Source organism: Sardina pilchardus, chromosome 1 (assembly GCF_963854185.1).
Source record: "Sardina pilchardus chromosome 1, fSarPil1.1, whole genome shotgun sequence".
Taxonomy (NCBI): Eukaryota; Metazoa; Chordata; class Actinopteri; order Clupeiformes; family Clupeidae; genus Sardina; species Sardina pilchardus.
The window spans coordinates 50,556,372-50,569,299 of record NC_084994.1 but is presented as its reverse complement, the minus strand read 5'-3'; positions in this window follow the sequence as shown (position 1 = coordinate 50,569,299).

The following is a 12,928-nucleotide window of genomic DNA, read 5'->3' as shown; positions in this document are numbered from 1 at the left end:
CGTGCACAGATTTGAGCTGAAAGCCAAGTTTGACAAATTTATCACATAACTGCTATAGTAGAATCACTCGACTTAATACCCAAGTTAATGCTTTGTGTAGCCTCGGTATAGATAGTAGATAGGCTACTGTATGTCTAACTTGCTTGCTAACGTGATACCCCACCGGTTGGACTGTTCAAGTAGCCTAGGCTACTCATGCTGTGATGCTGTGTTACTTAGCGGCTAGGCCTACGTCAAGAATGTCGCTATCGTCCGACTTCAACTTCATAGAGACAACGTTGCTGCCACATTGCAGGAAGGTTGCCAGAAAGTTAAGTCGCCGTGACCAACTGGCAACGTGGCAGTTTAGTTTTGTGTTAGCTGGGTGCCTTTTTGTGAATGGCTGTGAGTTTGACATGTGCTTGACTAACTGACACCACTTTGTTTGTTCTTCTTATTTTGCTTTAATTGCTTATAAGTGTCATCCTTTTGTCTGTAAGTGTGTAGGCTATTTTTGTTTTATACACACTTGACTTGAGGCCTTTTCCTGTAGGTGATCGCCAAGGTGTTGGCCTTTTTGTTTTTCAGTGGTACTCCATTTTGTTCATTTACCTCCGCCAAGGAGGTATATGTTTTCATCGTGGACCGGCGTTTGTCTGTCTGTCTGTTTGTCTGTTTGTTAACAAGATAACTCAAAAAGTAATGGATGGATTTCGATGAGATTTTCAGGGAGTGATCCGTAATTCCGTCGGGATTCCGGGGGCATTTATGTATTTACAGTAGCTTAGTGGTGTAATGGCATGGTATGGCCACGTGGTGGCGATCTGAATAGTTTAGGTTCGAATGTACGACAAGACAACCTAGGAAGAACAATGTAGGCGGAGGTCTGCGCTCTCTGAGTGGTTTTCTAGTTATTAGTGGGCTTGCTGCAAGGCAAGCCCATCTATTGTTCTTCTGTGCCCGTTTTTTTTTAAGACGCCTCTTCTCCTAGAGCGTTTGAGCTATCGACGCGGTTCAAACACTAAAAACTCAGGCCCGATCCGGTGTAGGCGGCTTGTTAAAATCGGATGGCTGCCGGTTGTCGTTTTCCGGTATTCCCGTTTTTAGACCCTTGTAGTTCCGCCATGCTCCACCAGAGGCGTTTCTCCATTGAAATGAATGGGGAACTGTTCAGGGGTTTATATCACTGCCCCCTGGTGAGCAAGCCCACTCTTGTAGCTCCTCCATGGAGATGCACATTTCTAGTTAATTTTGCCATCACTGGGGGGTGTTACGGCCAGCTCGTTACAGACCGCAACATAAAGTAAATAAGAATGTATTGAATTAAACTAAACAACGTTACCAATAGAAAGTGTCTAGGGGAAAATTAATGGGAGTGACGTGCGTGTGTGGATGCAATGAAGGTATCAGTAGATTATGTAAGAGACTTTATGAGTAGACAAAGAAAAGAGAGATATAAACTAAAGGAGAGTGCAAGTGCAAGAGATAATCAAAATAGGTACCTGCATGAAAGAAGAAAAGTGCCTAATTAGGACAGCCCCTAATATAGTAGCACCTGGTTACAGGTGCTCCCAATTAACAATTAACCCCCTAAGGTCCAACCCCCGCCCGTGCACTCGCATGGGATGGCTGTGTATGTGAGTCTGCCCTGTTTGTAATTCCTGTCTCTTTCCCTCTGCTTAGGCGCTGAGAGCTGGCAGTGGGAGCAGCCTTGTGGTGGCGGGTTTCCAGCTTTGAGTGGGGTGGCTGCTTGACTCTCACTGAGTGTGATCATTGCCCTTCTTGTGGGTTGGCATGACTGAAGCATGTGTGATTGTGGTGCATTCTCTGATTATTTAAGTGATCTGCTGACCTCCCGCCAGTTAGCCTCAGCCCTGTCCCTTTCTCTGTGTGTGTGTGTGTGTCGGTGTGTGTCGTGGGTGTGCAATTTCATCTTGTATGTACTTATCTAACTACTTTTATACTGTTAATATAGCCCTTAGTGAGTGCATGTGTTTACATTTTGTGCATTTTGTACAGTTCATCTAATCCCTGTGTGAATTTTATCTAACTTTTGCTGTGTGGAATCTAATCTGCCCTCTTTGTGAAGGTTAACTTTTTACGAGGTGTGTGTGATTGATAATGTGATGAATTAATAAACTTTATTTTTGTATTGAGCCATGTCTCTGGCGTGTCCATGTACAGTATGAACCGGAGGAATAGTGCAAAGGAACCAGCTCTTTGGGTGAAAGTCCCTGGGTGGCGTACAGAAGTCAGCTATTACCTCCAGGCTTAAAAGCCCTTAACTAGGCTACTATACCACCTGCCATATACAGTAGACATACAGTACTGTATTTAGGAAGTCAAACAGCAGTAGGACTGTATCTTTTAAAACAAAGTAATTGTACATGGAACTTTCAAATCAAAGGTCAAAAAGAACATCACAGCAGTTCTAGTGTTGAATGAAGTCTTTCACAACTGCCTTTATTATTTCCATGTTGTCTGAAAGCCACTTTTGATATATTTGTTAGTGTTGTTACTGTGTTTGGTGTCAATAGGAAGGACCTAGTCCTGCCATCCAACATTATTTTTCTATGAGAACCTACATAGAACGCACGGCTCATGTCAGAATATGCCATGTGGTTACAGGATGCACTCAGAGAGATACTGTAGACAACTAAAGTCCTTAAATACACTACTCCTGGACCAAGTACAGAAAGTCACAGTAAGTGCCTTTTCCTTAATGTGTTCAATGTGTGAAAGTGAGTGTATATGAATCCATTACAGTTTTTGAGTAACAGCCAACCTCACACCCTTATCAATTCAGTCGTAGCTGTCAGATTATGGAAAGGGGTCCAGTTCCTCCTCCGTATCCGGGACCACCCATAAATCCTGCTTATGTATATCCCCCATATCCTGCCCAGCCAGGTGAGCTGCTTCTCAAGGTCTCAAACAATTATGGCCAGTATGTCTCCATGAGGCCTATTTATGTTGTGGGGTAGCCAATATAGGTTTCCTATGCATTTTACATCATTTGTTGGAAGGTGGGACTATGTCCCCTGAGCTTAGGATTTCATTACCTCTCTGCTATACTGTAGGTCCAGCCCAACCTCCACCAGCTCAATATGGAGTGAACCAGCAACCACAAGTGGGTGAGTCTAAAGAGAGTCATCCTGTCCAACCAGTTCCTAACAACCATGCAATTGTAAAAGTACAGTCAGGATTTTACGTGTTTTCAGTTTATTTTGTCACATTCAGCGATCATCTCTTCACGGCCACTAGCTGCCCATTCCATGAGTAAAAGTAGGCAGCCCAAACTCTGAACACTGATCACTCACACAACGTGGGGGCAGCGTGTCCCCCAAACAAAAACAAAACCCTGCATGGAATCCTGATGGTAGAGGTGGTGAGCTCTCTGGCGGGTTTTCATTTGTCACAAACATGCAACTTCCTGCTCAGTTCCTGCTACAATAAACTATATTCACCTTTAACTATTGATTTGCCCATATCTGTATGATATTAGCCTTATCCAATACATTTGATCTTTACCACACCTTTTATAAGTTACTCTTATATCTCATATTATCATGGGGCAAAGTACCTCTCTCTGGAAAAAAGGTCTTGAATGATTCACATTGTAATTCTATTTACCATCAAATTAGAGTGGCACTGAGTAAAGTGTTACTTCCTTATGGCACAGTTACCTGGCTACGATTACACCTGCGAAAAAGTGACACAGTGCGATTAACGGTATCTTCGACCCTCAGGGCCTGCGTACATTTACTCATTTGAATACTTTGAGTTGTTTGGTATTCTTGCTCCTATAGGCAGATATCAAAGCAAGAATGCTTGCTGTGCACTATTGATGCATTACTAACTGTATTTTGGGAATGTTCATTTTACATTCTAAAACCGAATGAATGATAATACATTGTTATCATAATTGTACATATCATATTGGAACATATCATATCGCACCCATCTCATTTTCCAGATGTTTTCTTTACAAGAGTGAGCGGAGGCACTGTTGAATGTTTCACTGTTCATTGGGCCAGGTTCACACCAAACCCACTGCCCATTCGACCCAAACAATTTGCATTGGTCTCATTGTTTTGCAGAAATAAATCTTTAAAAGGTTTGTGCTGAATGGAGCTGTTTGACTCAGATGGGGTCCAGTATTTCAATACAACTGACCAGCAGGCACTGTGCCTCCATCCATCACTCCATCCATGTGTGACGAGTGTGAAATGGTCCAGGAGAGTTCAACTTTAATGCAACTAGTTTGTACTTGTACAACTCTTTTGTACTTATTCTGTTAATATGTACTGTATTTGTGTTTTGTACGAGCAGTAACAGTGGTGGTAGCACCATTGACTGATGTCCCTGGACAGGCGCAGTGTCCTTACTGTCAGTCCCACATCGTGACAGAAACCAGACACATCTGTAATGTTGTGACCTTCTGCCTGTTTGGTTTGGTTGCATGCTGTGTGGACTCCTGTATGGATGTGGAGCACACTTGCCCAGAATGCCACATGGTGGTGTACCACTACAAACGCGTGTGAAAGCCCTGCTTCCCCAACACAACATTTCACGCGAAACAAAACATTCTCATCCACGGAAAATTGAGGACACATCTAATTCTCTCTGTCCATCAGTAATTCTTCAACATCTTCAACAGTGACGACTCTAGAAAAAAATATGGGGTGGATGGGTTGTTGATGATGTTGTTGTTGTTGTTTTTATGATGTATTTATGTCCACTGTTCGGTGAACCTTCATGTTGTATTTATGTCTACAGTATTTAAGAATGTGTTTTCTCTGCTAACAAGTTGCCCCTTGGGGATAATAGACACCTTGAACCTCGAAAGACTCATGGCCCCGAAACTTAACATGTGAAAAGTGAAACAATATAGCTTGAGTTATCGAGTTTGGTATTTAATCCTTCTCTGCACTTCTGTGTGTGAAGGAACTGCATTTCATTGGCTCTGTACCTGTACTCTGCTAAATGACAATAAAGTTGAATCTAATCTAATCTAATCTAATCCTGCTCGAGGCTAGCCCAGCCAGGCTGCTGTAAAGCAATGCTATGGAGGCAGATTTGTTTGTGCCTCTTAACAGACTCAAAATGTCATCACAAGTAGCCTGACGAGCCAGACCCACATCAAGATGTAGGGTCTGGACACTCACCGTAGACAGGGCTCAATCGGAGGGGTGGGATAAACAGTTGTCTTTCAAATTCCCTCCCCGCAATAGGATAACGCTAAACGAATCATCTTCTTGTTTTCAAGTAGCAGGATGCGTAACCTTCCCTCTCCACGCAATAGGATAACGCTAAACGAATCATCTTCTTGTTTTCAAATAACAGGATGCGTTACCGTCGCAACTTCTGGTCGCATGTCAGTCACCATTATGTTAAGCCCACCCACCGACTCTATACACGCTGTGATTGGGGCGCTGGTGCTGGGGGTTCTCAGCTCCCTGGCTCAATGGATCATGCCTAGACTGCCCCGCCAGCCAAATTACATTTGCTGCCGCTAGTGGCGTCTAGATTTCTAGGCTACATCACAAGTGCTGTGCAACATGAACAGGTCCTTACGAGACACCACCATGCATGTCAAACTCTAATTGTGAAGAAATAGTATGAATGTTACATGCAATTCCAGTCCAAACACTTGACTTCAGTTGTTTCTTAAAGTGAAACAGAGGGAGGTTTACAGACTTGTACAGTTACCAGCTGGCAACAGTTGTACCAGCTAAGTAACAAAATGTAACTCAATGGATAAAGCATGAAGTTCTTCTCTTTCAGATTCAGACTTACTTGAGGGTAATAGTCAGTGTGCCACAACACCGCTCACAATTACTTGAGGAAAATCTCCAAACCTACTAGGTCATAGGATCATATTGTAGCTGTAATGAGGTTCATTGCAATTTCTCTTTCACAGAAGACATGCCTCTGATATCTGTGGACTTGTGATGTTCTGTCTAAGGAAAGAGAGACCTCTAGTGGTGACTCCCAATGCAATGTAACGTTTGTTTACTAATCTTGCCGTAGTAGCCTAGTTAGTTCAATGGTACATGGCAAAGTAAGCGGTCATGTACACTATTGACAGTATTGGATCCTGCCTTGACTCCCATATGAATTTCAGTCACATCCTATTCTGTAGGGTTTGATATGAGATTGGTCCACCTTTTGCAGCTATAACACATTGCTTTCCACAAGGTTTAGGAGTGTGTTTATGGGCATTTTTGACCATTCTTTCAGAAGCGTATTTGTAAGGTCACACACTGATGTTGGGCCAAGAGACTGGCTCTCAGTCTGCTCAAATTCATCCCAAATGTGTTCTATTGGGTTGAGGTCAGGACTGTGCAGGCCAGTCAAGTTCATCCACACCAAACTCTGTCATCCATGTCTCTATGGACCTTGCTTTGTGCTCTGATGCACATTCATGTTGGAACAGGAAGTGGCCATCAGTGGGGTCAGTTCAAGGGTGCGTATGGCACACAAGGTGATATTTTTCCCATTGCCTATAGCCAGAGAGGACATCACCTACAATGTTGAGGAGAATGTGTGGCCAGATCAGAGGGCAGAATCCATAAAGCCCCCACCCCACCTCTGCCACACACACACACATACACACACACACACACACATACAAGAAAACATGTTTTTTGCTCAATAGAAATTTCTCCAGTATTTTTTTTTTACTTTTGTTTTGTTCCTACACACACACACACACACACACACACATACAAGAAAACATGTTTTTGCTCAATAGAATTTTTTTTTACTTTTGTTTTGTTCCAATGTTTTTGATTTGTTTAGAGTATATTCACTTACATCACATTGATAATTGTAATTCTATTTTTCTTTATTTCTGCAAAAACTTTTGTTGCAACAAATGTCAGTTGATTACTGCAGAAATTATGGGAGCAGTCTGTGAAAATTACAATAGAAATAGAAACACAAAGACTGCAATATTTTACATAAAGTGGTGATATGAAATTCAAATGGTGCTTATGTGTTTAGTTTTCTTGCAAGAATTTCATTTTGTTTGATGTGAGTGTTGATATAATGAGCCAAATTCTGTATACCGTCATGGTTCTCTGTGGCTGCAGATGAATGGCCTGTACAATGTATGGGGGAGTTCCTATGGGAAACGAGTCACTTGAAGAGCATGTACAGACGTAGGTACATGCCAGGGTTTCTTTTCAGAATATAAGTGTGTACATTTACTTTTAGTGTACACAATGAATAAAACGTTTAATTTAAGAGTTAAATGTGGCAGTGTTTTTTTTTCACTCTAGACCTTGACATGCAAAGGAAAGGAACAACAGAATTACACAGAAGCAGCAATTGCTAAACAATACAAAAAAAACGCCATAATGATTTTGGATTTTTTTTTCTCTACAGAAATAAAATATGCAACAGCGAAAAAAAAAAAAAAAGATGAGCTGTAAATAAGAGCCTGACGAGTGACCCCAGACTTGGCCAGTTCTTCTGATGGTAGATCTAAATCCACTCCTCAGGCCAGGCATTGCTGAACCTGGAGTAATTCATCCATCCAACACCTCAAAGACTAAAGAAATGATTGTGGACATGAGAAGGTGGCCTAACACCAAAGCCCCGTCTATTATTTGTGAACAGCCGATAACCTTGACTGACTCCTTTACATTTCTTGGCTCACATATCAGACATTAACACCACCCACCTTATCAAAAAGGCAAATCAGAGACTTTATTTCCTAAGACAGCTGAAAAAGTTCCATGTCAACAAAACCCTTTTGGTGCTCTTCTACAAAGCCATCACTGAAAGCCTCATCTCATCTTCAATTACCGTCTGGTATGGAAGCTCTGACAGTCACAAGAGGAAATTAGAGAGAGTTGTCACCAAAGCCTCCAACATCACTGGTTGTGACTGACCTTCCATCAGTCCACTCTCTGTTTGCTGAACGCAGCTTGAACTGAGCAACCAAGATCATCGGGGACACCTCATATCCGAGCCATGATCTATCCCAACTCCTGCCCTCTGGTAGACGCTACAGATCTCTGAAGACTGGAACGGTGCACTTCAACAACAGCTTCTATCCTTCAGCCATCAGACTCCTGAAGATTTGCAACTCTATTTATTTTATTTATTTTATTTTATCTTATCCCATCCTACTAACCCCCCCCCCCCCCCTCTAACCACTAACCACCCAAAATAGCACCAACATTGTTGTGTGCCAATTAAAGTTTCTCACCTGCATTGACTCATATATTAACTTCAATCACATCCCATTCTTAATCCATAGGGTTTTATATGACGTCAGTCCACCCTTTGCAGCTATAACAGCTTCAACTCCTCTGGGAAGGCTCTCCACAAGGTTTAGGAGTGTGTTTATTCTTTCAGAAGGGTATTTGTGAGGTCACACACTGATGTCATGGCTCTCAGTCTCCGCTCAAGTTCATCCCAAAGGTGTTCTATTGGGTTGGGGTCAGGACTCTGAAGGCCAGTCATGTTCATCCACACCAAACTCTGTCATCTTTGTCGACTGGTTGGGGCTTCGAGCTTGTAACCGGAGGGTTGCCGGTTCGATCCCCGACCAGTCCACGGCTGAAGTGCCCTTGAGCAAGGCACCTAACCCCTCACTGCTCCCCAAGCGCCGCTGGTTGGGCAGGCAGCTCACTGCTCTGGGTTAGTGTGTGATTCACCTCACTGTGTGTTCACTGTGTGCTGTGTGTGTTCACTAATTCGGTTAAATTGGGTTAAATGCAGAGACCGATTTTCCCTCACGGGATCAAAAAAGTATATACACTTATATACTATGGACCTTGCTTTGTGCACTGGTGCACAGTCATGTTGGAAGAGGAAGAGGCCATCCCCAAACTGTTCCCACAAAGTTGGGAGTGTGGAATTGTCCGAAATGTCTTGGTTGATGCTGAAGCATTCAGAGTTCCTTTCACTGGAACTAAGGGGTCAAGCCCAGCTCAGGATGGCCACTTCCTGTTCCAACACGACCACCAGTGCACAAAGCAAGAGGACAACACAACTTTGTTTATTCAATGCCCATTAAAATAAAATGTATTGTTATTATTATTATTATTATTACTACTACTACTACCACTACTACTACTACTACTACTACTACTACCTTACTCCACCATTCATAATCTTTGTTATTGCAGAGACAGTTCGAAAAAAAAGGTATTACGGACAGAGAGGGTTAAAGCGGATCTTTGTTACGGATCTTCGGTTATTGTTAGGTCAGAGAATTTGAAAGAAATGGATGTCTTTATGACATCATCACCTAGTGATTATGACATCTTCACCATGGCCACCATATATCTATGATGGCCACCTTTTGTCAAAAAACTGTAGATTCTACCACTCTAAACTCTACTTCTGTTTGAAGACTACTGCACAGCAATTTTGTATTGTACCGATTTTGCCATTTTTAAACCTAAGGACCAATGGAACCAGTCGGATGGGAGGCCAGCATGGCTTTGCCTCTATTTGACTTAAATTCTGCGTGTGCAGGATTGCAACTTGACGAGGAGGAGCCGATGGAGTTGGCGGCCAGCATGGCTCAGTCTCTGTTGGACCTAAATTCTGTGTCCACAGGATTGGAGATTGATGAGGAGGAGCCGATGGAGTGGGAGGCTAGCGGGACCCAGCCCTGCACCCCTCGTGTAGAGGCAGACTGGGGACTAGATGAACTAGTTAAAGCTCTGGAGCTCCTGGTCATCCAATGAAGACTCCAAAGCTGAACTCCCAAGTCATCACCTGAGGTGTCCTGAGGAGCCTGATCCCCTGATGTGAAGCCACCAAGACTTGGTTCTAGAAGAGCCCTTCATGGAAGACCAGCAGGACCCCGTGAGGACAATAGAGCTCAGCCCTAGCCTGCACCGACTCTGGGGAATGACCCACTACAGCTATGGTCTGTCCATTTTGCTGGCCGCCTCCTTTGCTCACTGCTGCCATCCTTCACCTGAGTGGCATCCCGACCTCAGAAACATCACGACCTCAGCACCTGAATCCACTGAATCCCCTATCTTTTCAGTAGGCCAATTTAGGCTTAATAATACATTCCATTATACACAGAATATTTTGGAATAAAATTCATTATCTTAAAAATAGTGCCTCTTTTTTTTTTTTTTTTATAAATGTTTTTATTATTTTAGTTTTAGACAGAACATAGCACATATTGACAAAACAGTCATCACGGTCATGAATGTAATCAGTACAAAGTACACAAATGGAAAAATAAATTGAAAAGAAAACAATGGTCAAGGTTTACAAAAATATACAGCAATAGGAGTTCGTCAGACATCGCCCTTAATGTACAGTAGCAGAGGGTTCCAGATCTTGTCATAGTATTTCAACTTATCAATGTTGTGATATCTGATCCTTTCAAGGCTTAGAATATTCCCCATTTCCCTTAACCACATTTCATAGCTAGGAGCAGAGTCACTTTTCCACATATGCAGAATAATTTTTTTCGCCACAACCATACCCAAAGAAACAGCTTGAGCTTGATACGTATTAGCCAAAAGTAAAGCCCCTGTCGCTCCCAAGACTGCAACAAGCGGGTCAGGGTGAAAGTTCTTCTTAAAAGCACCAGAAAAACATTGGAAAATGTCAGACCAATAAGAAGACAACTTTGTACAAGACCAAAAAGTATGAGCAAGTGTTCCCTCTGAAACTTTACATCTGTTACAAAGTGGGGATGTAGATGGGTCAAACTTATGCACCTTGGTCTTACAATAGTACAGACGGTGTAGTGTCTTAAACTGTATCAAGTTATGATGGACATTCACTGAACAACCATTAATATTTTCCAGACATTGTTCCCAAAACCCCTCTCCTATTTCCTCATTTAACTCACTGGCCCATGCCTGTCTATGTGAAGAGGAATCCTTAGGCGTAAGCTTTAGCAAAATCTGATAGAAATATGAGACCGCCCCTTGACTGACAGGATCAAATGAATTGATGGAATTGAGAGTGTCATGGCAAGGTTTGTTTGGGTAATTAGGTGTATGCTTTTTGGCGAATTCACGTATTTGAAAGTATCTGAATAGATTGGACCCTGGGATGCCATACAAGCTCTGAAGCTGAGCAAAAGAAGCAAAAGTACCATTTATGTACAGTGAATCTAAGTCACTGATCCCCCTCTGTTGCCACAATAAAAAAACAGAGTCACTCATGCCAGGAGTAAAGGCATGATTATTGCATATTGGGCTATCCAAATAAGCATGAGGAGCTTTAATGTATCGCTTGATATGACCCCATATTTTCAGGGTGTTACCTATGATAGTACTGCCTCTGTAAGCTGTTTTGTTTACTTTGGTGGGACTATTTAAAAGGGCTGGAAGTGATGTGCTCCTGCATAAGGACCGTTCCAATGTTAACCAGGCTGGACAATCATCTGAGTCGGCTGTAGGGCCATTCTTCCACCAAGCAATGGTGGACAATTGAGTGGCCCAATGATAAAGTTTAAAAAGAGGTAGACCAAAGCCTCCCTCCATCTTTGGCTTACACAGATGTTTTTTTGCTATACGCACTGTTTTATAGCTCCATAGAAAGGGCGTGATTATTGAATCTAGTTGCTTAAAGTATGATTGTGGTATGTAAAATGGGACTCCTTGAAAGAGAAAAAGAAATTGGGGCAACACAACCATCTTGACAGCATTGACCCTTCCCACCAAAGAGATAGGGAGGGACTTCCAGAAGTCAATATTTTGTTTAAGTTTGTCAATCCGCTTTTGCCAGTTTGTCTTTAACAGGTTGTTTGGATTTTTTGTAACAATCATACCAAGATAAGTGAAGCTGTTGTATGCTTTTTTGAAGGGTATACCTTCAATGAACTCTTTGTCATAGGTATCTGTGATGGGCATAATTTCACTTTTATCCAAATTTACAGTAAATCCAGAAATAGATCCAAACCATTCTATTAATGACAAGAGAGATGGAATTGATGTCTGTGGCTTAGAAATATACAGAAGCATGTCATCAGCATACAGGGAGAGATGGTGAAATAGTGCCTCTTTTAATTTCATTGTTCAAATTGAACTAATTCAAATGTTATCCTTTATACACTGAGGCCACATTGACACTCTGGACAAGTTTAAAAGGAGTAATAGGCGTAAAAGTAAAAAGGTAGGTACAAATGTAGCCTGGCTTCTAGACTCACTTAATAAAAGAGTTTCAGGCCTCTCATGAGAGATGTGTCCAACCCTAGCATTGTAACAGGCGTAGTGTTTGCGTTACTGTAACGTTGATCTTGTTGGTGCAGTCTATCAAATCACATCTTTCTTTACAAGGAAATACTGTCTACTGTAAATGAGTCAATCTTAGAAAATGGTGCCATTTGTGCCCCAATGACATAATCAAATATAAGTTGTGTGTACAGTAGGCCTACTTGGGTTGGTACTTATACTTTCAAGCCTGTTTACAAAATGAAGCTCTACTGCCTGTATGTCTATGTTTGCTGGCCTGGATTTGTGTGTGTGTTTTATGTTTCTGTGTGTGTGTATGCTCACTTGGTGTGAATGTGTGTGAGTGTTTGTGTGTGTGCTTGCAGGTGCGTTTGCGTGTGTGTATGCGTGTCTTTGTGTGTGTGTGTGAGTGTGTGTGTACTTGCATGTGTGTGAAAGTGTGTGTACCCTCGGAATGCATGCCAAGTCTTGTAGAACTCCATTCTTGGGGGGCCACACAATTACAGTAATTCATTTATATGAACATTTAGTGAACTGGCCTGTATCGCCAGACACAGTTTTCTGTGAATAACTTGAGAACTGTAGGGCCTAGGATGACCAAATATTTTTGTATGTTGGCATTCAGGGGCTATGGCAACCCATCCCATAAGCACTCATTTAATGTATAGTGCCGCCTTGTCAAAAATGAAAAAGCCAAAATGAGCCATTGTAATCGCAGGTGTCTTTGGTTGTCAGGTTCAAACCTGAACAAAATTGAAGAGCAGGATCATTATGAC